Source organism: Anas acuta, chromosome 10, assembly GCF_963932015.1.
Source record: "Anas acuta chromosome 10, bAnaAcu1.1, whole genome shotgun sequence".
NCBI classification, from domain to species: Eukaryota; Metazoa; Chordata; class Aves; order Anseriformes; family Anatidae; genus Anas; species Anas acuta.
Window position 1 is genome coordinate 17,053,070 of NC_088988.1, and position 26,579 is coordinate 17,079,648.

A 26,579-nucleotide genomic window follows, 5' to 3' on the forward strand; every position below is an offset into this window, starting at 1 on the left:
GCTAGGAGTGCCAACATCAGGGAAATCTCAAGAGATTTCTATGATCCCCTTTCAGCAGCAAGGATGATTCACCTGACTAATAGATATGGATTATATACCCAAGTCAACATATGAATGCTTTCATATAGCTGCAGAACCACATTGTTTTATAGGGCCATTGGGTATCAAAGCTGTACTTTGGGGCTATTCAATCTATAGATGTAACAGAGGGCAAGGCCATTTAATTTTTTTCATGAGTGGATTGCTATGTTCCCTTCCCAGAAGGGATGTACATATTGAAAGTTGTCTGTCTTTGAGCTAGCTGTAAATACGGGCATATGAATTTTCATCTCTATCAGCTACCCAACAGGCATAAAGGGAGCACAGTCACTATATGGAATTCAGAATATGAGATGTGTATCAGTATGTTCTGACATATCAACATTTTCTGCATAATCCACCATTTCTTTACTCCCCAGTCTGCTGTAACTGTGACTGTACCTCTCTTCTCTCTCTGTCCAACAGGGCCTAATTCCCTTATTAGTCTCTTTCTTGTTATTAAGCCCCTCTGCTCTGCAGATTCTAACAAGCCATTTCTCTCAAATTGCCTAATAGATTAACATAATTAAGTTAAATCACAGCAATTGTTTCTGATCTATATTTAGCTACAAGTTTGCTGCTTCTGCTTCAGGTGTGAAGATATTCTTACAGGCCTGAATGCTTATCAATTTCTCCCAAATATAGCAGTTGGTCTAGTAAGATATGTTCTTCTCTCTGCAAACTTTGCCTTCCCTTATGACATCTGAGCTTCTCTTCCCCCAAATGGGAATCGTGTCAGACTGCTCTGTAATTGAGTGATGTGTTGTATGGCCATGATCACCTCAGCAGATCAGTGCTGCCTGGCTCTAGAAATGTATGCATTGTGAATGATATCATTGTTAGAAAAGTCATCCTTTTATAAAGAGAGAAAAAAATAAAAAAAATAAAAAATATCCCAGCTCATGCAGTGGAAGGGGAATCTGCATCATTACACTGATTAGAAAGCTTCAGAGGTTCCTAGGTTTTGTGGCAGACTTAATGTGGCCCCTCTAAAACGGCTAGCAGGTTCCTCCATCCCTTCCTCATTACTGTTTAATTCAACAAATCTTTTTCTTTTCCTCTTTATTTCTTTATCCCTCACAATCCATTGCTCCTTTCCCCTGCCAGCTGGCTCCCTCAGCTGCTCCATTGATCTCTCAGCTGCTCTGGCACTCCTGATATCAGACGCAGTGGGAGGCAGAGTAGCTCAGAGATCAGCAGACCAGTATACAGCCCAATATGAGTGAATCCCAGAGCCCCAGCAAAACCCTCTGAATTTGTTCTCTTGCTCTCTCTCTCTCCCATAGCAACCCTCTTTGCAACGGTAGGTTGGCATTGAAGAGTCTGATGCTTTTGGTAATAACAATAATAGCTGTGGTGTTTTACCTAGTTTCTGCAGTTGTTTCTGTAGGTTTAAGGTTCTGGATGAGCTATGGAAGCCAGACATCACATTGTCATGAGAGAGGGTCCCTGGGTATGTTACCAGCCTTGGGCAGCCACTCTGTATGCTTCTAAATGCCGTGTCACCACAGGATCGGAGTTTGTGAAAGGTAATACTTTTTAAATTTGAGAGGTATGTAAGAATCAATACAAGGTGGAGCAGGAAGATTGTGAGAACAGGTTTTGAAAATGATCATGATGAGTTAGTATCCTTTCTTTCCTCTTTGTCTGATTGTTGTTTGTGCTGTGTAAAACAAATGGCATGACGAGAATGAATTCAGACATGTCAGAATGATTTTACATAACTTATGCACACTTTCCATCCCCTAGAACATGGAAGGAAAAGGTGACAGAGATAAGCTGCAGCAATTCAGCAGATATAACTGCATTTGTTTCTAGTGTCATTTATGGTTAGGTACTGCAGGTCCATGTTCATGCTAAAGATCAGTATGTCAGTAGCTCTCATTTTGACAGCTCTCAAGAGCAGCAGCTGAATTTATTTCTAAATTTTGATTCTAATGTACAGTGCCAGTGGAGATACACTGCTGTGACTGTTTACTGAAAGCAGATCTAGTAAGCAATGCCCAAAGCTTTTATAGCCAGCAATGACTTCAGTTCCCTAGAAGTGCCAGTCTGTATTCTTTTCTCTTCTCTTCTCTTCCCTCCTCTCTTCTCATCTCTCCCTACATGCCTACCCCAGGTTATCAGAGACAAGTTGGATAAGCCACTCAATTCAGTAAAGAAACTGGATGCAATAAAAGATAGTTTATTATATGACATATTGATAGTATTTTTGGTTTTGTTCTTTTCACAGGAATATCTGTGAGTGTTTTACAAGGATTATTTGTATCATAGACATACTATCCAGATGTAGAACCTTCAAGTCAATCCAGTAGGTCTGTTAAAGAATCAGAAATACCTGAGTCACTATTCAGTGCTTTATGCATTTCTGAGAAAACCATGAGCCAAAGAATTCCAAGTTTGGGGAGTTTAAAATCTGAACATGGACCAAAATTGCACATGTGGTTCCTTTTCCTTTTTCAGTGTGGGCTGAGTTGAAATGGCAAGTCTTAAAACAACCCTGTAAGTTATCAGTATCTGAATATAAGATTTGCACTAATTTATTTTCTAAATAAGGTATCATCGATGACAAAATAAATAAATAAATAAATCCCCAGAGCATAAGACACCTATTCATGAAGAGCTGTGGAATGTGTGAATAGGATAAGCTAAAAGGGAAGGAGAGTACTAGTACGCTGCTGTAAATGGCCTTAAAATAATCATGAATATTGCAGAAGTCGTATTGATAACAGCTTAAGTATATTTCCATAGGTGTTTCTTTATATTTACATATTAATTAGTGGATACCTAAGATATTATGTTACTAGAATGTCTGTGATATCCATGTTTTATTGACAGACTATTGTATCCAATAAAAGCTGCCAGATGTGGAAAATTAATTTGTACAGGCTTAATCAAATGCAGAATTTCTAATTTTGCCAGCTTTATTTCTTGCAACCTTGCCACTGCTAGGTGTGTAGTGCCAGAGTAACCCTGCCAATGGTTTGCCAATACACTTCCCATTCCCCGGTGGCTATGGGCCCACCATCTTTCCACCACCTGCAAAGGAGGTCTGCAATCTCTGTATGCTGTGTAGGCCAGTCCCTTTTGAAATCTTCTCTTGGGATATTTGCAGCATGCAGGTAGGGTAAAAGAGACACCATAATCAAGTTCAGTTTGTTTGAAAGTAGAATAGAGGTGTTGATCAAGAAAACACTTTATTAAGACTATTAGGCCAAATTCAGGGCAGGGAGTCAGAATTTTTATCTTGTCTCTACCATTGACTCAGTTGCTTCTACTCATATGAATGGAAATAGTAATTTCTACCATATTTTCATTTCCTATCTTTTTACAATGCTTTAAAATGACATAAATATTATATGCAACACACCAAATTGTGGCAGTTTAATAACATAACACTATGAAATTATCTGATCTTCCATGCAAAGCATGGAATTATCATGGGTGATTCATTGCTGGGTACTCTGTGCTCTGCATCAGGTCTTAACCAATGGTGTTAAAGGGGCACTGTGCTGCTGGAAGTGAGCTGTCTTTGTGGAGATGCAAAATGAGAGTCTTGATCACTGTTATTAAAGAATGGGTGGTGCTTTTAGTTAACACTAGTGTTCAGGCCATTTCCAGCTGAGACAATTTGTTATTTCCACAGAAATGTTAATTGCAGATCTGGTCAAGTGAAAGTCATCAGAAATTATGAGACATCATTTAGACAGATTAAAAATATAGTTTTGCGTTATATTTGCTTTTTCAGCACCCAAAGAGTAAACCATAACTCTCAAGTTCAGCACTTCTTTGTCATTACATGGTAGGACCAAGCTAACTAGTTTGAATGCTGGAGCCCTTTCCAGAAAGGTCTTTTAAAAACAAAAGTAATTTAAAAGTCCTCTCTTTGTGTCATTTCCTTATGAGAATAAAAGAAAGATCATCGACAACTTACTATTGCTGAGTTTTGTGGGTTTCTTTTTCCTGACTGCATCTTGGATTATCTACTTAGTTAAAAAAATACGTGGAAAGTGAAACTGGCATAATGAAATATATAGGAAACTGGTTAGGTTTTTAATACACTCAAAATATTTTAGGAGCAGCTGATAGTTGTATGGACTGGCCTGTATTGTTACTGAGGTCAGTATCATTTGACACTGTAGGCTGCATAAATATTTGTATCGCAAGGTAATGCAGCCAGACAAAATTTCTGGGATTACATCCTTAACTGATCCGGCTACTTTCCAACAACAAGATCCTTAGCTAGGATGGCTGATGTAGCTCAACAAAAGTTATGAGAGAGCTTTTCAGATTAATCCAATTAATGTTTAGTCCTTTAGTTTCAAGATCTAATTTGCTGCTTGATAATGCTAATTTTGCCTTCTTTGGTGCACCTATCTTATTTTACTTTGTTCTACCATACCTTTAGACAATGTGACTAATAAAGTAGAAAATACATTTTATACAGCCATCTTATTTTAGAGAGGTAAGGAAAATTATTATTTTGCCCTCCCCCCCCCCCCCCCCCCTTTTTTTAATTATTCTCTATCTGCATAGAAGTCATCTGCTACAGGCACATTATGCTGTAAGCCAGAATACAAAATTATATGTTTCCATTTTCATTATAAATTAAACAATCTGGAAGAATTAGTTTGGAAGCATATGAATTAAAACAGAGCTCTTACCATAGATCGTTGAATTACAGAGGTCTTTGGATTTTATTAAGGGAAGGTTTAGAATAATGTCATCTGAGTGATACTGAGCTTGAATGCTTATGCTTTTTCTATAATAAAACTGTAGGGTTTTTTATCTTTCGGCTCATGGGAGAAAACTGTCAGAGTGACTATGGGAGAGCTGTGTGGAATAGATGTTTTCTAGATTCTTTCCAAGATGACTGTCACTAATATATGTTTATAGATGCAGGTGGATTCTTTGGTTCTTTTTAATGTCATTTCTGTGTTTCACTGTGATACCATTTTATATAAGGTCTGAATCTCAAAATGAAATGCAGTTAACATATTGTTAATGTTATAAGGGGAATTTTTCCAGAAGGTTGGTTATTCAAATTTAGCTTCTGTCTTTCAAATTTAGTATCTATTTCCAAGCAGTATTTGCAGACTTATTGCTTTTCTCGGATTCAATTTTTCTGTTGTTTAAAAAATATAGGAATAGGATGATAGAATTTACCCTCACCTCTGATTTCAGCAAGCATCAAGGCATCTTTAAATGGCAATTTCTAATGATGATGAGTGACAGCTTAAACTGTCCACCTATGCTGTTGAGTCTAAAGACATGGAAACGGCTGATCCTCTAAAATAATGTTTTGAAATGTCCTTAGAATCCTATATTTTCAAACCCAGAGCTATAGCAAGGATTTTCAAAGCATAATCTACTGCAGATACTTTTCTGAAATCTGTCCAAATATGAAACTTTTGACCCCAAATATCTTCAGAAAGGGATCATTTTTGAAGGAAATGGATGTAAAACCTAACTGCACAGTTAAAAGTACAGAGTTTTTTGAAAATCCATGAGTAAATGTATGAATTTACAGAATTAAAGATCAATACAAATTATGATCTGTGAGCCAGAGAAGCAGAAATATATACATTAGAATCCAGAAATCATAACCTAAATTTTTGAGAACTTAAAAATAAATGAATTTTATTAATAATTGATGCAGCATTAATTCTGCAATGAGAGAAAGAATGGTTGGAGAAGATAATTTCCTTAGACCAAAAGGATATTAAAACTGAAAAAAAATAAATAAAAAAAAAACACCAAAAATGAAAAGCTGATCATTCATACAAGAGCTATTTTATATAATGATATCATCCTGAAACTATAGCAAAATAATAGAATAAGCATGAAGAGGTGGCTGTTTTTCTTATTTCTAGGTGTGGGGTTTTTTGGGGGGGGTAGAGGGGTGGATTTGTTTGGCTTGGGGTGTTTTGTTTCTATTTTTTTTATTATTCATATTTGTTTTTATCCCCTTTTAGCTGAAATACCATGTTTTCGCTATTGCTTAGCACATAGTATATTACAAAAATGTCAGTTTGAAATCCAAATAGTATGTTCTAGATACATATGAGAAGTTACAGCATTTCACAATTAAAACAAGCACTATAGCAAACAAGATGGAGATCTTCACTCAGCTTTCAGAGTGTGGTCTGCTTCTGTGACCTTAGTTTGAGTAACACAGCTGCAAAACACAAGTGCTCTGGAGGGACAGGATGATGGTTTGTTTTACAGTCTTTTAGTTTATTTAGCAAACTAAAATAACAGTTGCTTTGTAGTCAACTTTGCTGGACAGATAAACAATAGTGACAATTTCATAAGATGTATATAGACAGAAGAGGTTAGCTGCAACCCCTGAGTGATGGAGCTTGTCATATTCCCTTCTCCAGTAATGCACAAGGTTAGAAATCAATGTCTTAATCATGGGCAGCTCTGGGCAATTCAGATATATCACACACAAACAGGCTTCTAATTACATTTAAGAAATACATATCATACATATATAAACTGACATAAATATCAGAGTGGTGTTGCTAGCTGTCAAAATGGATAAGTATAATTCCCTCAGTGGCCCTTGACAGGTTCAATACCTGCTACGGAGGTGCTATGAACAGCATTATACGGCTGATTGAGTTATGACAGCTCTAACCCAACAGGGAAGCAAGGCAGGAAGGAATAGCCTGGGCTGCAGACAAATGATGATAAAGTGATCACTTTAAAGAACAATCTCCATAATATTTCATGCTCGCTGCACGGTGTAAAGGCAGCCTTGACTGCGGGGCTAACTGCTCTATCAATTGATTTGATTCACTGCTGCAGCTACTCCCAGTCATAATATTTCAAATAAATGGTACCGTGGATAGAAATAATATCTGCATCAATATTAACCCTGAAAGGACTAATGGACACAAGCTATAATTTCCTGGACACCCTAATAATGCATTTTGACTGGGCTTGGTGTGGAATGATTTTTGTCTTTTTTTTTTTTTTTTTTAATGTGTACAAAAACACTGTATTGTTTACTTAAACTTTCCTGTTATGGCTATGAAGAAGCTTTGTAGCTCAGGCCTCGTTCACAGCTTTAAGTCTAATTTTAAAGGAAATTCTACTAAGTACTATTTTTAACTGTTGAACATCTTGTACTAAAATTACATGAATTATATGAGAGAAAAGGCATGATAAACGTTTTTTTGATGTGTGCATTATACCATGTATGTGTACATATGTATGTACAGCGGGAGGTTTTATTGCTCAAATTATTTACTAAGATGCATTTAAACCAAACAGTAAAGGAGCTTAAAATTAATTATAAATGAAAATGGAGTCATCAAAGTGTAGTCTGCAAACACAAGGAACCAGTAAATTCTAATGATTATACAGGATGTTAGGGTTTCTTTTTCCTTTAGAAATAATAATAAGTACTATATGAGACAGGCTGAACACGTAAGAAGTACATGTGAATTTATGGGTTCATAACCTTAAATCAAACCTGATTTCTATTTTCCATGCAGTTTTTCACATACTCTGCAAAATAATGGATGTTTATTCTGTTCTTTCATTCATAACACCCTGCTGACATTTAAGTCCCTTTTAAAGATCTGCTGTGCGTATTGTGAATCAAGTTGACATGTATAAATTGTATAATTTTATTATTGTTATTCTTTTCTACTACTCTGTGACTACTTAACCGTCTTTGGATCGTGAGTCTTTAAGGTTAGAGCCATGCCCAAAGAATTTTACATGATTTAGAAATCGTGTAAAATACTGCTAATGCATGTTAACAAGAAATAATCTGGATAAATTTTAAAATCTCTTTTTCTGATTGTTAGTTTTTTATCTGGATAAAGATTGTCCTTGTTAGACTCTCTGTTTTGTTTTGTTTGTTTGTTTGTTTGTTTTTTTGTGTGTGTGTGTTTTTCTTATTTTTCTCTTAAGAATTTAGTAGAAATCAGAGAGGGAGATTTGAGTCTCATGAGGTTTGTTTATATGTAAAGCTTAAGAGGTATTTTATGAACAGTCTTGGGTGAATGTTCTGACTGCAGAAGTGGTCTTAAACAAGTTTCAGAGGATCCCAATTTATAGTTTTCCAAAAGGTGTGGGGAATAGTTGTACGTCTCAGGATACCTGAAGGCTCCAACTGAGTTTAGAAGGTTGTCCTGAATTTAAAATTGAAACTGAAAATTGAGGAAAGTTGGCATTGACTTAATTCTGCTATTTCTATAAGTCTTCTATGTCACAAAAAAAAAGTACTGTGTTTTCTTTCACTGTTGATCTGAGTATACAAGCAAGCGCTGTCATGCTTGTTTCTTGTTAGCATGTTTACCTACAAATCAATATCAAATTTTACCAGAAATTAAAACACATGGTTCTCATAATGTATATTTGATTGTTCTGCATTTTCTTAAGAGCCTATGCCAACAGCCTGGGTCACCTCTCTATTAATCACTACTCACCACTTCAGTATATGAACACTGGAGTGTTCCACATTTTACTAAGAAAAATATAAACCACCTCTTTGCCTTCCCTGCTTGCTTTCTTTTTTCCTTCTCCACATTTTCTTTCTTCTCTCTCACAATGCATGATGCTTATTTTATTTCTCCATTTCAGTCTATTTCCTCCAGCTTCATCCCCATCTGGTGGTCTTACTCTTCTCTGTCTCTAAATTTGTTGAACTACTTTCTGAACATTGAAATTTCATTGAAATTGAAATGAAAATTGAAATTTCATAATTATGAAATTATCTACTGGATATTCTACTGGATAACAGTTGAAGTAGAGCTTTGAACTTTTGCTTACAGCTGTTTACAACAACCAAACTTCTCTCCAGTGTCTCTGTTGTTGATTGTAATGTCCAGTATCATGATTCTGTCACTTACTGTCACTGTTCCTTAGCCCAGTATTTGACTTTGGCTTAGAACTTTTGTGTGTCTTGAAATCTAGGCCTTGTCTTGGTCTAGTCAATTATTTTGGAAAGTTATTTCTGAAAGAGAGCATGCCCTGTCCATTTTGTGGACATAAACAGCACAAACTGTTTTCCAGGTTCTGCGACCATTTTCTGTGACTAGTTGCAAACTAAACTTCACTTGAAATATAGAGCCTTGCTTGCACAGATATCAGAAGTTTTTGCAAAACCCATTTACCTAAACTGTTTATTTCCTTCTTCCCTTATTTATCCTACATTATCTCTATCACATTAAAAGTAAAATACATGTTTTTCATGTTCGTTATTTCCTTTTCCATCCTCCATCATTCTCTACTTAACATCAAGACATCATAGGCCTCACCAACCTTGATGAGTTATCAGTCTCTGTCACCCTGTTCCTTGTTCCTACGAGCATTTTTCTTCTGTCTCAATCCAATACACTTACAAGAAGCTTTCCATTTAGATCTGCAAGGGTAATTCATTCTTGTCTTTCAAAGATCTACTGAATTTCTCTCTGGCTGTAGGTCCAAAAATTCACAGTCAAGCTCCCAACTTGAAATTTTGCCAATGTTTGCTACATATGGGTATTTTATTTTGTGTTACTGTCATCAATATTGTCTTCTTTTGATGTTGTTGTACTTCTCAATCCGCCTGCTTCTTTCTTGGATGGTAAGTTATTTGGGGCAAAGTCCGTCTGTCTCAGAGTTTGCGCAGTATCAAACACTACAGCACTCTAGCAATCCAAGTAATTAAGACAATAATAATTTTAAAGGTAAGTTATATATCTGAAAGCGCTGTGAGAGAGTCTAATGTTAATACAGACAAATTAAACTAAAAAGAAAAGAATTTTCTTTTCAAATATGAATTATTTACAGGTTGTAACTTCCACAATAGGGCCTGAGACTTAATACTGATTTCAGATATGAAAACACAAAACACAGCAACTCAGTTGGGCCAGGAATGTGCTTTCTAAGACTGATAAATTATGGAGTTGCATCCATTTTCCAGCTAATGTAGATGAAATGTAAACACACGATGATAACTGAGATACGTCCCTTTACAGTATTGCAAATGGGGAGGTGGGAAGACCCTTGATATTTTAAGGGCCAAAGAGAATCACGGGAGCTGCTTTAAAGATTAATTCCTTGTGTCTAGTTTAAAACAAGATTAAATTAGCTTGTGTGAGCTGCTGTTAGCAGATGCACTATTACATTATGCATGATTCTTGACTGCTCATAGCATGAACAAACTGCATAGTGTTCCATTAGTGATTTTCAATGCTGTGCTAAGCTTTAAGTCACATAGACAGGCCATTGTATTGGGTTTACTTTGTGGATGTGTTTTCCAGGCAATTTCACAACCTACCTGATCACTGTTATTGATTGACTGGGTTTGAAATGGATAAAAGAATTAACCTGTGTAAGGGTAGCAGAATGGAGTATATACAGTATCCTATATACTTAGCAAAATCAATAGTACTCTAATGTAGAAAATTTAACCAGACAAGGCAAAACCATCTTGCCCACCTGCATCAATCTTGATGCTCCCCACAGTGTATCACATTATATTTATATTATGTGCATATGCTTATATGCTTTAAATGTGTTTTTTTTTTTTTTTTCTCTTCCCTTGGACACTTCTCTTTCTACTATTCCATGTAACATTATGGATGTACTGATAAGCATACTCTAAAGCAAATGGAGGAACTCCTGAGCAGGTGTATTTTTTCTCTCTTGTGGATGCTTCTGAAGAGAAACACAGGCAGCTACATGTATCTAAAAACTCTCATCTTTTATCTGTAGAGGTACAGACATATTATTGTTTTCTCTCTTACTCTCTGTCTGAGCTTATTCTGCTAGTCCTATTGTATTAGTAGTAAATTTCCACTTCCATATTCATTGTGCTCTGTCTTACCTCTATCACCTTTCATTCAGGTGTTAAGCATCAGTGATCTCCACCTCCCATTTATGACATTTTTCCACCTTCCTCTGTCTTTTGTGCATGATGCATGCACATTTATTTTTCATGTCATTATATTATTAAATATACCTATTTCTCATGCTTGCCAGATGAAGAGTACTGACTTTTTATTCCAAATAATCTTCCCAGTATTGGCTAATTAGATGTTCCTTAGCAAAAAAACTTAACGAGCCCAAGTTTGTCAAACAGTATTGTGGAAATAAAACAAAGTTATGGCTACTTGAAATCTTTACCAGAAATACTGCTGAAGGTAACATCAGAGCTGTTATTCATCCCTGAAATTGAGGTAGTGAGTTTTTGTATTTTACTTCTGTCATGTAATTAAGATCAGGAAATAAGCTTTAGTACAGCTTTGGTTGTATTATGTTTGCTCCCTCCAGCATCAAGAGAACATTAAACATACCAAACCTCTGGCCTTCTGGGAATTTCTGCCATCCTGGCCAACTCCTTTTCCTTCTTGGCTAACTTTCCTTATTCACAACCTCTCCTAAAGGAAAAGCCACCCAGAATGACATTTCTGTCTCTTCTTTCAAGAATCCCAGGAGACTTCAGGAAAAATAAGTGAAAAGTAACAGCGCTCCCCAGCTTGTGCTTAACCCACAAAACAAGAGAGGGAAAAACAAAGAAACGGTTCTGCAATGCAGTTTTAGAATGGGTGTCGTGTCTACTATTTCCAAGACAAAATTTTAACAGAATCAACTAATGTTCTTATATTATTTTAAAATTCAAGTGCCTTTTTTTTTTCTTCTTCTTATAAAAGCTAGAAATTTTGTTCTGTCTTGAAATTAATATTGCTTTGAATCATCTCCTGGAATATGCAATAACTTGATCAGTAAACTGTATTAGGGTTTTTTTTTGCAAGGAGTGATACATCCTGAGCTGATTAAGTCTTTGTCTTTTGCCTAGAACTGTGTCTAAACTCACAATCTCTCATGGTAAATATTCTGCTATACAATTTTGCAGGGCATTCCTCCCCCCACCCCCCCGGCTTTATAGGTATTTTATTTTCTGTAGCTGTCTAAGATGGAAACTTAGAACTTGGAAATTCTTGAGTAATTTCAGCACTGATAGTCACTCCAGCTACGCCCTTACTCTCTGTAGACCTTCCATGTAAAATGGGTGTTAGAGTGGCTGCTCACTGAGTTAATGTTGTGTTAGTTAATGGCTTTAATATGAACTAATAAAACTATACAAAACTGGTAACGTTTCTTGAAGGCAAAATTGATTGCAGAAGTTACTACATGACTTCAAAATGCTATTATTGTTGTTTAAAGAAACCAATAATTTGAGACCTGTTTTTCACTCCTGCCAAGGGATACAGAAATTAGAAAAGCCAAATCAATCACATGGCTTTATATGTGAACACTTTCTGCTCAAATCTCTGCCCAGACAGGATCAACTTGGGTGGTAAGTTCAGCAGGGTGACAGAGCTGGCTAGTGGTGTCACTCCTTTACCAATGTGCACTGCCCAAGCACTGTGGAATTGCTGCCAAATCCCAGCAGGATGGCAGCAGTATGGGCAGAGGAGTTAGCAACATGCAGAGGAAAACTGCTAATAGAAAAAATAGGTTTCCCTCAAATGCTGATGTTGCTAAAAGGGAAAACAATGTTCTGGTACAAAGACACTTAAGAGTACCTGTGCAATTTCTAAGCAGTCAATGTAAACAAATATTCCCACAGAAAGCAAATATATTGTTAAAAACAAAACTGAATTCTCTATTCATGTGAAGCCTTTTCAGAGCAATGTAGTAGATACGGAATCAAAGGCCACTGAAGATTTTTACTGCTGGGGGAAAAAAGGCCCAAATATTGCTTGGCAAATTACTGTTTGCTAGGGGCACTATTACCAGTCGACACAATCATTGGTCAGCAAATTGGTCACATTATCGGTTAGTAAATTTGAGAGTGCAGAATTATTTATTGGTAAATTAGAGATGGCAGAATTATTGGTTGGTAAGAAAGGAATTGCAGTGATTGGTTAGCAAATTAGAGATGCTTGGTTTTGTCTGTGGATAAATCAAGGTTGGTTAGATATTGGAGGCCAAATTAAAGATGGCCATATTATCTATGGTTACTCTGGTGAATGCTGAAATCCTACTTTTATGTGTTACAAGCAGATAAACATTGGAAGGGTTTGCTTGGTTCTTTTTTTGTTTTGTTTTCTGATTTACATTTATATTTTCAGTTCACGATTGAAGAATTTTTGAGAGTATTAATAAGTAAACGCACAATTTTCCTCTCTTAATTCATGACACAACTATGTGTTAGCTCAACCTGTGCAGAGTGCCAGAGGACTTCTGATATTGTATGAAATGAATATTAAAAAATAAAAAAATAGATTGTCAGAGCTAAAATCTGAAGCCCTTGCAATTCCAGCATCAAGCTGGTGCAGTACAGGGAGTGCAAGTTATTCCTCACTGGCCCATAGTCAGCTGGCACCAGGAGAAGCTGGTGATGTGAATCCCTTTCCTGGGAGGCTGCCTCACAGCTGGTTCAGAGCTACTGCCCTGCTTACTTGTATGTAAACTGAGATCAGCAAGGATATGGAGCAGTCATTTCTTCAAAGCAATCGTTTCTGTGAGGTGTGGGGATTTCTGTGAGCAGTGGCATCCATCTACTTTGTCTCTTGCACAAAAGCTAAACCACTGCACCAGGGTCAATAACCAGCCATTGTTACCATGTAGTAAGAGTTTTTGCTGGAGAACTGTAGCTGAAATCACTCTGTTCTTGCTTGTGAAAGCAGCATTTTTTATCTCATTGATATCAAAAAGTACATTAGCTTTCTATTGAAATAGAGTAATGCTGTGGAAACTGTTTCCTGGCATTTTTGTATTCTCAGTTGTCTCCATTTCTGTTTTCTTTCCCTCTATGTACAGAATCCCATCTTAAAAGCAAGCCTGCTTTTGTATACTGCAATAGAGCAATTCAGTATCATTCTAGAACACTGTAAGAATAATGTTTTTTCTTGAAAACTTTGCAAACAATGCATGGAACACAATGGTTAAACAATTAAATAATTTTAGATTTTAACAATGCTGAAGACAATAATAGAATACTTGTTAAGAAAAGTCCACGGCTGTTTATATAGCTGTTGAATTCTACAATGGAGACCAACACCAATTAATCAGATTTACTTTTCCAAAGGGACACTTCATAATGGTTTTGACAATAATACAGATGGAGTCAGGGAGGATATATTTTAAAACTTGAGGAAAGTCTTAAATTTTGAAACATTAAAATTTGCTTTTTATATGAACTTCTGTAACAACAGTGCCCCTACCTTTCTTGTCTACTAATTCTGCCAAAAATGATGTGTTTATTTGGAAACAGTAAAGTATGTTTGACATTTTTAAGACACAGCTAGTGGGGAATTTTGCAAAAGTGAAGGGGGTGAAAAGGAATTTTTATCCTGCTAAAGTAGCAACACGATCACAAGATATCTGGGTTTTATAAATCTCCTGGATTGAGATAACATATGCTGCACATTTTTTGGTATTTTCATGAATCAAAAAGTTAGGACTTGGAATACACCAGAGCATTTCAGTAACACAATGATTGTTCAGTGTTGAGTCCAGCTTGAACTGCTCATCTGGAAAGTTTCAGCTGAAACCATTATAATTAATTAGAGATGGTTTAACCATTTCAGAGAAACATAATTATAGGGCTCCCTCTTGTCCTGGGTAGATGCCTATGTAATCTGCTCTCCAGAAACGAAATAATCCCATCGGTGCCAACCGCATTCTGCTCTCAACTCTCAAGATCATGTAGGCTCACATGGTAAGGCATCTCAACCTGGATTGTTGCATTGAGGGTTTTTCCTCTGGTGATTTGTTTCAGCCCATTACAAATCTTTGGATCCATATTCAGGCTTTATCAAGACCTGGGGTATTGAATTGGGACAAACTGCCTTCAGTTGCTATTAAAATGTAGCATGAGATAGGAACTATAAATGAGGGGGAAAAAACAACAGAGAGAGTAAAATGGAGAAGGAGTGAAGACAGCATGGAAATAAAGGACAGTGTTGGTGGCTTTTTTTTTTTTTTTTTTTTTTTGTCCTCCCAACTGAACCTAACTGAACCTCCTCCTAACTACTGAGCTCTTAACAGAAAGCAGCTTAACATAGGAAGGTGGAAGGCAAGCTGTTAACCTTACACTAGTAAGGCCAAGGATTTGTGTCTACCTCTATTTCAAATGAACATAGGATTTTATGAAAAATCGCTGGTCATACTTTCAGCTGGTGAAATGAAATTTAGGGGTAGATTGATTCCTCAAGTCATTAATCTGAGTTCTTTCCAAACTCACTGAGGAAATCATTCTACTTTTCTCAATGGGTTTACCTCTCTTTTAACTTTTTATAACAAACAGAATCATACTTATTTAAATCTCTTCAAAAAAGTCATGATTATTGTAAAGTTAGTATCAGCAATAGTATATATTTCTCATTCTTAATTAATACAATTAATAGTAAAATACATTAATTAAAACAATTAGTTAAAATAATTGTGGGGTCTTTACAAAAACGTAAAATGTAAAATAAAAAGGTTGACAATTTTTATACAGGAAATTTTGGTTCTGACTATAACATTCTGAATTTGCATTTTGCTGGTGTTCTCTTAGAACAGTAATAACTGAGAATTCTTGTTTTAAAAGTAAGTATTCCTAAGCAAACCTGCCCTTCTGTGGTTAGGTTAGGTATGTCATGTGGCGCTGATTGTGTGCTTTGATTAAAGAAATTATATGTTTACCTATGAAAGCTCTCTGTCAATTTTACCTTTTACCATTCTCAATTTGTGCTTTTATTTACATATCTAACAAAAGACTAGAAATATAACATGACATTTTACATGACCAGTAAACATTGTACAAATCTGTTTTTGTTTGCTCTGCAAGTGTTTGCCATTTGTAACTACAAATATTTTTTAATTCAAGGTTTATGTTTCATAGAATCATAGAATATCCTGAGTTGGAAGGGACTCATGAGCATCATTAAGTCGAGCTCGCGACTCCACACGGGGCAACCTAAGAGTTAAACCACATGTCTAAGCATGTTGTCCAAATATTTCTTGAATATTGACAGGCTCCCTGGGAAGCCTCTTCCAGTGCCTGACCACCTTCTCGTGTATTGATATGCATTTTTAGGAAACATTTTTTTAGGAAGCAAAATTTAGGAGAATTTTCAAAATGGTTGCAAGACATTTCAGAAAAAAAGAAAATGATTGGTTCACTGAGTACTATTCTGCTCTGAATTTGGTCAAATCTTTGTGAGTTTTATGTATCAATTTAGACCTGTAAATGTAGGTTACACTGACATTTTTTTTCCTTCTCATTTGCAATTTATTGTACTTCTGTAGGACTAAACAACTAATCCCTACAAATCTGAGAAAGCAAATCAAAGCTTAGAATGCAGTTACATCCAAAGAGGGGAAGTTTTGAAGCTAGTGCCTGAGATACTTCAGAAATTTTAACTTTCCCATTTGAATGGAGTGACATAAAATGTCTTAGTCTGACATACATACCGTGATCGTAAAACAATTTAAAAAAAAAAAAAAAAAGTAAACAGATGCATGCTATCCTGTTTGCCAATTGCATGTATTTGAAAAGCTAAGAGCTATTTGAATTGTGCAGTGAATGGACTATTCTCCACTGTAGGAAGAACAAGATCTTCCCAGGATTCAAATGCAATATTTTTCATCTGCGCTGTGAAGAGCTTTTTCCTCTTCTTTTCTTCAGAGGAATAAAAGGCCTTTCTGTTCTTTCAGATGTGCAACCTCTACTTTTTAGGGGGAAATAGAGTTTCTGCTCCACTCACCCATCACCACCACCCAGCAACTCTTCAGTTTCTATGCTTGATCTAGGGGAACAATTGGTAAAGGCTGAGAAGAAAAAAAAGAGAAGTGTGTGCATGTGCGCACACATACTTTTTCACAAAAGAAGGCAGGAAGATTGGTCTTCATAAGAAAAAACTTAAAACCATCTCACAGGTGGAAGTGGAAGCATTTTCTAATCTAGCGATGTGGTCAGGAAGGAATTTGAAATCTTACTTTTAAATGGCTTAGACAGATTTGCAGTTATGTGCCAAATGGACACATTTGCATTCATGCATTCAAATATACAGTGTAGTCTGAACACAGTCTGCAGTATCCTTTGCAGTCCATTTAGATGTTTTTATCATACTGCAGGTTGTTAGAATTTCACTCCCTCAGCAAGTCTGGTAACAACATTCATTTTTTCAGTTATCCTTTCAAATTATATTTATTGCACTTATTTATTATTATTATATTATATATATGTATTCTTCAGGCTTTCCTGAATAGACTTTGATGGGTTCAGATTTTGAATTTGGAGACTTGAAGATCTAGTGTGTAGAAACTGCAGAGTCGGAGGGTTAGGGAAGAGAGAGAGAGTCCTTTAGCACTACGTTATGCTGGACAAAATCTAGCTCAGCTGGTTGCAATTCAACAAGCAGTTAAGACTGTTTAGTGGCCCATGTGGAATAAAGGCATGAGTCCACATTGGGAGAATCATCAACGTGGTACATTTGTATTGTCCATAGTAACAGGTGTGAATGAGCAGATTTGAAATGGAAGAACTATTGAAGATACTCATACAGGTATTCCTTCACCTCTGACACATTATTCTTTCATGTTAGTTGGTAGATACATATTATTAGTTACTCACTCTAATTTAGTCATTGTCATTATGTCATTGTCTAATTTAGTCATTGTCATCATTATTTTGCAGATGACACCAAGCTAGGTGCGTGTGTCGATCTGCTCGAGGGTAGGAAGGCTCTGCAGGAGGATCTGGATAGGCTGCACCGGTGGGCTGAGGTCAACTGTATGAAGTTCAACAAGGCCAAGTGCCGGGTCCTGCACCTGGGGCTGCACCGATGGGCTGAGGTCAACTGTATGAAGTTCAACAAGGCCAAGTGCCGGGTCCTGCACCTGGGGCGCAATAACCCCAAGCAGAACTACAGGCTGGGAGAGGAATGGTTGGAGAGCTGCCAGGCAGAGAAGGACCTGGGAGTGATGGTGGACAGTCGGCTGAATATGAGCCAGCAGTGTGCTCTGGTGGCCAAGAAGGCCAACGGCATCCTGGCTTGTATCAGAAACACTGTGACCAGCAGGGCTAGGGAGGTGATCGTCCCCCTGTACTCGGCTCTGGTGAGGCCGCACCTCGAGTACTGTGTTCAGTTTTGGGCCCCTCGCTACAAGAAGGACATCGAGGTGCTTGAGCGAGTCCAGAGAAGGGCAATGAAGCTGGTGAGGGGTCTGGAGAGCAAGTCCTACGAGGAGCAGCTGAAGGAGCTGGGCTTGTTCAGCCTAGAGAAGAGGAGGCTCAGGGGTGACCTTATTGCTCTCTACAGGTACCTTAAAGGAGGCTGTAGCGAGGTGGGGGTTGGCCTGTTCTCCCATGTGCCTGGTGACAGGACGAGGGGGAATGGGCTAAAGTTACGCCAGGGGAGTTTTAGGTTAGATGTTAGGAAGAATTTCTTTACTGAAAGGGTTGTGAGGCATTGGAACGGGCTGCCCAGGGAGGTGGTGGAGTCACCATCCCTGGAAGTCTTCAAAAGACGTTTAGATGTAGAGCTTAGGGATATGGTTTAGTGGGGACTGTTAGTTTTAGGTCAGAGGTTGGACTCGATGATCTTGAGGTCTCTTCCAACCTAGAAAATTCTGTGATTCTGTGATTCTGTGATTATGAATCTGGCATTTTTCATAGGTATTACATATAGTATGTTCTGGTTATATTCAAATACATCTGTCTGCACTACATTAAGAAAAATAGTTTTATAATGCATATGCACCATTTCAAAAGTCTACAAATATACGGCATTTGTCCTTGAAAAAAAATTGGCTTATGAATGACTTCAGACAGTGATATATTTATGTTCATGTAATCTGTGTGTTTTCTTTAAATTAAATGAATTTACTTTCATTTTGTGAGGTAATAAGTAAATTAAAGGAAAAGCCCTTTGTAGGCTACAGTTTTTATGATGTCCTAACCTTAAGAAAAAGAAAGCTGGGCCAACTAAGTTGTTCTTGCTTTTATTAAAGTTCCTGTTGGCAGCGCGCTGATGGGATACATTAATCTTAGCCCCTTTTCCTCAGTATTAATACTTAGAGGCCTAGGATGAATAAATCATTCTGGAGCCCATTTGGATCTGTTGGCACCTTCCCTTTTACATTGTTGCTGGATGAAAAGGCTTCTCTAAGTGTTAAAGGCTTGGATAACACAATTGGCTGATTGCAAAATTACCTACAATAATTTGTGAGTGTTCTGCTGGGGGTAGGAAGAAATGGGGCAAGATGGTCTGAGCACCTGTAGTTATTCAAAAAATTAATGTCCTCATGAACATGTGCAACAAGCATGTGAGCTGGTACTCATAAAAAATACTTAAATTTGCTTCTGGCCCTCAATGCCCTCTGTAGTCTTTGTCACTGAGATCTGCCAGTGGTGTTGCCAGTCTATTCTGTGGTATTTGTTGATGGTAAAGAGAAAAAAAGAGTGGTTGAAATCCATCCTCTTGTGTTGAATTGGTCTGTCTCCAATCACTTAATTAAAATTTTTGGAGGCCAGAGGATACATTTGAAATTGAAACATTGTTTCAATTCAAATGGGCTAAAAGTGTGTTGTTTTTTTTTATTATTATTATTTATTTTATTTTTTATCTTTCCCTTTATTATTACTTGCAAGATTAAAATATACTGCAAAATAAAATTATCAGACTCTAAAAGTAATTTCTTGCTTCAGTTTCCTCACATCTTGCTGCTTTCTGGGAAGCTTTTGTTTTTCTTTGAGTCTGTTTGTGTCTGCAATGTGCTAGTCCATTGGCTTCGAAGCCTATCACTGCTCTCTCTTGCCAAACTGCCAGGCTCTCAAGGTCTTCCTCCATAACACTGCCTCATTTACCTCCGAGACAGTTATTGGCTGTCAGCCTCCTTGGCCCCCTCTGGATTCAATTCATATGCAGTTCTTTGCATGTTCAAGGTAGGATGCCACCAAAATGTGGCTGTGACCGAGCAGGGAACAAAGGTTACTGTGGTGGCCAAGGTGAAGGAGCAGAAGGAAAGACAGGGAATGAACTGTGCCCTGCAGTACTGTTAAACTGGCAGGTTTATAGTCCCTTCAGCACCTACCCAACGAATCACTGGTGTGATTTCTTCTCTGTGGTCTCAGCTGGGTTTACCTGGACTCTGGAGTACTCTATGCACTTAAAAATAAATGGAGTGCAGTTGCTGTCTGTGTAGGTTTTTCCTGATTCCCACAGCTGTAATTGTTGCTACATGAAAAAGTGGATGCTGACATCAGAGGAAGATTGTCATACAACTGTAGCTAAACATTTTCAATGGCAGGCAGTGAACAATTATACGCTACAATTTACACTATATTCTTTAGTATGTCCTTTGAAGAAACACCTATTATTAGCCAGGCAATAATCAAATACTTAAAATAGGCATATAAAAGAAGATTTGGAGAATAATGGTTACTACCATTTAATAAGCATTTCACTCCCTCATGAGATGCACTGAAGTGTAGAAATCCAAGGTATATCACTGTATTTTTAACTGACAAAATTGTTGAGACAGTTATATTTTCTCAATGTATTCTATTCATGAAACAATCTAGTTTTATAAACATGGATCATCTTTAATGTAATGGATGTTATCTGCAACAATTATTTTGGATAACTTGTAGTTGTTAGATGGCACAAATCAAAGTTAAGAGAATATTGAAACAAGGAAAATGAAAAACAATGTGAAATGTTTCAATACATATTATTCTCAATGAAATAATAGAATATCACTATCGTTTCTAACATAAATGGGTTCGTTTGAAAGCTATCAACCTGTTCATGTGCTGTAATAGATGGAAACATACTTTTTCAAGTTAGCCAGTTGTCTGCGAACTTAGGAAGGAAATGTTGTGTTCTTGTTTGTGTAATTCCTGTAAAGCAGTTGGTTAGCAACAGTTTACAACGTGAAAACTCAAGCAATGAGCAGTATTTGGTAATGCAGCACAAACCATAGCAAGGGTGGGCAAGAGCCGTTGTTTGTCTTTGTTTTCTTCAGAATCTGAATTTCCAGAGAAAGTGCTAATTTAACTAATTTCTCAGGCAGGAGAACAAATTTCTCTATTTCTACCTTGATACATCATCTTACTGCCTTTCCACCTCCTTTCTGCTCACCCTGTTTTTGGCCCAGAGCTATATTGAAGTACAGTGTCTTGTATAGCGAGCTAATCTGTGGTTCAATTTGTCTGCCCAGGACAGATTATGAACAGTACAAGTATATCTAGTTCTGGTCACACACTTCCAAACTGCCTAGTTTATATTGAAATTACTATTTTTAGAACAGCAGTTAAAGAGGAAATAAAGTGTTTTGTTTTGTTAAATCTTCACTCATTAGGTTATATTCTTAAAGAATACATTTACCAGATGCTGAATTTAAACTTCACTAAGTAGCATTTTTATAGTCCTCTTACACTTTTGGCCTTCTGCCTTGAGTATTACAATAAATAAATTAAAGAAATACATTATGTAAAGACTGATACAAAAACAAAGCTTCTATCAAGTATAATACCTGAATACCACTTATTCTGTGTTTATTTCCTGGTATTTGGAAGTCATGAAACCTGGATTTGGAGAGAATGGTCAATGTTTGCCATTTTGTAATAAATTAGATGATAATCATCTGTCTGTTTTTTCCTTGAAGTGTAAGCTGTAATTCTCCATTTCAGAAAAACCCTACAAGAATATTTGACTGCAGAGAAGTAAAGACTGAACACTCAACTTTAGAAGCACCCCAGAAGCAGACTCACTTCATGAGGCCTTTATCTGCACTACCATGAAGATCTGGAACTTTAAATAAATAAAAGACAGAAGTCCATACTAGGAGAAAAGCTCTGTTCTCTGCAGCATGATAACCCCATCAGGAAACAGAAAAAGACCTGCCTGATCTAAAGCTGTGGAAATCCTTCAACACAAAAAAACAAGTTAAGCCCAAAGCAAAAAAGAGAATGTGTCTCAAAATTTTTGATGGTAATAAGAAAAATATTTAATTATCAAGTGATTAAGAGTTCAATGTTGTTATAATCAAAAATTCCTGTTGAATTTCTCACTTTCCATATTTTCATGATAGAGTCCTCTCAAAGTGCTAGGCAATATATGTATTGTGTGATACACAATGTGCTGAGAACACATCATATTGTATGAACTTGTGTCTGTGGAAGGGTCCAGTTTTAATGTGTCTTTTAGAAGTATGTGATACTTGGTGCTTGATTTCACTTGCTGTCAATGGGAAGCTACCACTTTTGCTATCAAGCAGAAGACTGGCCTAGTTTGTAACACCAATTATTATTAAATTTCATGGTAGACCTGAGTCTAATTTTACCCTGATTTTATAGAATCATTCACTTTAATGGACTTGATCCAAATTTTCACTGGCATAACTGCAAGTAAAAGTAGACCTAGTAACTGTCATGTAAAGCAAAATCATTCCATCTTGTAAGACATAATATAGGTTACATGGTAGTTAAGTATGGATCCAATGAATTCATCTTTCAGATGATGTGTTAAATGGCAGCCTTGGATACTTGTAGTCAATTAAAATTTCCTGGCACTTTTTCATAGGACAAGGGGTGTTTGTTACTAATAGTGTCCAAAAAAAATTCTAGCTAGGATAATTACATTTTACTTAGCTAAACTTGCCTTTTTGTATATAGTTATGTAGTTGTTCTTCACTCCATCTTTTGAAAAACTAAGTCAACTGCATAGTTAGTTTTGTACAAATGACAGCTGTGTTCCTGGCCAGAAGCAGAATGCAGTAGGGTTACTCTTACTTTGTACCATTGAACTGCAAAGTGTCTTTGAAGTCTAGAATTGAAAAAACAAGTTAAGTGTCAGGACTGCTGTTTAATATTTAAGGGCAGATACTCAGCTAATGTAAAGTACCATAGATTGATTGAAACATCATCTTAATTTATCTGCCTTTTATTTCTTAAAATAATGTACTATTTTAATTGTCATGCCCCTTAGGTGTTATTACTCTTGCCTGTTTATATAAACTATCTTGTGGCACTTTGGTCTTAAATAAGAAAATAAGGTACAGGCTATTATGTTATGTTTTGTTTGTTTTGTTGCTGTTGTTTTCTTTTCTTTTCCTCTTTCTTTCTCTTTGTATTAGTCCTGAATTTGTTCTAGAATAACTCTGAAACACTTCAAGTTAGTTATTGCAGCATATTTTTTGAAGATATCTGTCTTTCTTCCTATCTCTTTGGGCAAAAAATCTAGATTTATGACCTCTTCAGTTAACACTAAGCTATAGGCACACACAGGAATATCTTGCAGATTTTGCCAGCCTTTGGGAAGGTGGGTAGTGTTGTCATGCTAAAGAATTCCTGCAAGTTTACAAATGTCTCCAAAGAAGATGTCAAATACACATCTTTAAGTTATATGTGGAAGACAATGTGTTCCTTGCACACCTTGTGGGATAACCTACCAAAATCATGGCTATGAGATATTTGTTGAGGAAAAGGTTTGAGGAAAACCACAACAGTCAACTCCAACAGCTGCACAGGGGTTCAAGTAAGTATGATAGTACCTGTTAACAGGTTATTTGTTATTTCTACATTACCCAACTTCTATACAACTTCAATATTTCTACCTTTTAAAATGGAGTAGGCAGGCAAGGAGCTGTGGCATTTTGTCTTACAGTAGCTGATTTATTTTATAAGAATATGTTGGCAATACTAGGCAAAATGTGTCAGCAAACTCCCCCTGGAACCAAAAGCATTCCAAATGCCTCCAGAGGCAGAAGTTTTCACTGCAGTCTAAAAAAACAAATGAAAAACCACTGTTAACTGATTTTGCTGGTAATAAAGTCTAATAGGGGTTTTAAAATGTTGTGAACAGGTTTGGATGCATTGCAAAAATCCAAAGTGCATGCAGAGCAATACCTGAGCATTTAAGTTAAATACATCAAGATAGAAAAGAATGTTGTGACCAAACTAGAAAATGGAATGCAAACAGAAATAGTGGTTTCAGTTTACCAGCTACAGGTCTCCTAACCTGAAATATTATATTTTTTGGATTTAAATTCTGCAATACTATGTTTGGCTTTTCCAGTCCAACTCCATAACAAATTAAAAATTACTTGCATACTGTGCTGAGACACACACACACACGCACACACACACAAAAGGTAGAAACAGCTGCTGTTGGCTCTGTGCTTTGGCTTCATCTGATTTGCAAACTCAGCCAACAAACACAGTCCTCCACTTGTAGAGCTTCTGGTTTATCTTGGCCCATACAGCTCTTTGTCCTCTGGCAAAATTTCACTGGAAACCTCAAGCAAATACTGTTTGATCTTTACCAACTCATCTCAGGGAAGACTATCCTTGTTTTAGCTACCCTTCCTCCTCTGCAGGGAGGGAGGGGGAAATTTTATGTAAGGAATCAGCTGTGTACAAGTCCAGTTTTAAGAGACTCAAGAAATCTTGAGCAGCTGAGTCCTGCACTTTCCATGTGCTCTTCAGTGATGTATTTGCCAGGATAACCACTGACTAATATGTGTAATGGGTTCTTACTATATTTTCCATCTGTATTTTCCATGCAGTTTACCTGGCAGTCTTACCCTCTCCAGAGCTAGAAGACTGCAAAGACCTCCTTTTTGACAAGTTCAGTCCACCGTCTTATGCATTGAATTTAGGCAGGAGTCAGTGCACATCTATTTGGGGGGAAAAAAGTTGGGGGCTGTGGCACTTACCTTCTGACAACTGCCACCCATGCAGATCAAACTGTGCTGGTAGCTTAAGTGTAATTCTTTCACTCTTTTGAACATTTGAATCAAATTCTCTAATTTCTGAGTCCAGAATAGCCCTGAGACAGAGGAATGGAGGAAATGAATGCCAGAAGAAACAGAGAAAGATTAAAAGACAAAAAACTCTTTACGTCTCTTGGACACCAAGATTTACACGGAGACTTGCCCTCCTACCTCTAAGATATCTCCAAAATCATCTGCTCTGTTTCTACTCAGTTTCTGTCTGGAGTCAAAACTGTGTGAAGTAGAACACAACAGTTTTGCATGTTTGTCTGATGGCTCCCCTCTTTGCTTTCCTCCTTTTCTTCATCCACCTTTCCTGATTTAAATTGGTTGCCTGAATTTGGGTTACCATCTTCTCCCTACACTCAGCTGGTCCATAAGTATTTACTTTAATTTGCTGTACACATGCTCACTTTCTCATTATTCTCACTTTTACTGTTTGTTCATTCTGAGGTTCTGAATATGCCAGATTAAGCATCTCATCCCTAAATCAGTAAAATCTGCATATCTGGTCAATCTCTTTTTTTTTTTTTTTTTTCCTAATAGTAAGATGGCAAAGACATTGAAATACACATCCAAGAAAAGAGTAGATAGGAGGAGGTGTGTGGGAATTTTTAATTTGAGCATGAGCAAGTAAAGAGTTTGTGATGTAAAATACAAGAGTATTCAAAAACCTAATATTGACAATTAATAAAAGTGAATAAACGCATAATGAATTCTAATTGCCAGCTCTATCCTGAATTCATCTTTGTTTAGGTTTCAGAGGGTCTGACTCAGAAACAAACTCACCCTGTTAATAGTTCATGCTATGTTTAATGACTCAAACTCCATTCCTTCAAAAATTGTTTTAAAAATCACTTTGATTTCAGATATCTTTGACAAGATGTGTGTCCCAGATATTTGTGCTGTGTGGGAAACACTTCCAAGTTTACCCAGTGCTTTGAAAAGACAAACTGGAACTTATGAGATGTTTAGATATTATAACAGTGGCAACCAAAGGAGTGTCAGGGAGCCAGCTAGTTAGAAGTACTCTGTTCAGATTCTGGGGTTAAAATAAAAAATTGTCAAGATCTTTTTTGGAAAAAGTGCTTTTTGCTCATTTAAGGTGAGGAATTGTTAAATGAAAAAAGTTTTCAGTATACTTTTCAGATAAAAATGCTATCTCTTTAGGCATCTTGAGAAAAAGTGAAAACTAATTATAAAAGTTTTTTGGTCAACAAAGCTGTCTTTTTGTTAAAGCATTTTTACAACCAAACTAATTCAGCAGTTCTGATTCAGTTTGGCTGGTTGTATCTTTATTCATTTTCCACATTGGAGGAGGAATCAGATACTTGCTTCTGTGAATATACTCCCACCATAAGTGTGTGGGATGGGACCTTATTGTGGGTCAAATGGCAGGGTAGTCGCAGGCAGTCGAGTGAAAACCTTGTGAACCATCTGACCTCTCCTTAAACAGCCTGATTAAGTGCCACTCCTTTCTCTGGTTTAAGTAGGTATAATACCAGGAATTGTGGATTAGAAAAGAAATGCAGGAGAGAAGGATATGATTTTAAGCTTGGGCGATCCAGTCAGTGACGAGAAAGACATCTAGTAATGGTTTGTTCCTTTCATAAACAAGATATTTCTTCTTATTGTGTCATTGCTTATTCATTTGGATTATTAACTTTTTCTTTTTTTAAACTATTAAAGCCTTGCCATTCACCTTCAAAACTGCCTCTAGGCATCTTTGATTTGTATGGTTAGCATTTACTCCCTAAGGTCTTATCGACCTTGGCAGTGTT

General features: G+C 36.8%; 1 long non-coding RNA gene across 3 annotated transcripts in view; it reads left to right on the forward strand.

Moving 5' to 3' along the window:
* LOC137862171 (uncharacterized) overlaps positions 1 to 26,579 on the forward strand; it is a 235,464-nt gene that overhangs the window by 82,268 nt on the left and 126,617 nt on the right. For all 3 annotated transcript variants that reach the window (XR_011100073.1, XR_011100074.1, XR_011100075.1), the window contains exon 4: positions 21,716 to 22,016. This is a non-coding gene — a long non-coding RNA (uncharacterized lncRNA). The remainder of the gene's footprint in view (positions 1 to 21,715; positions 22,017 to 26,579) is intronic.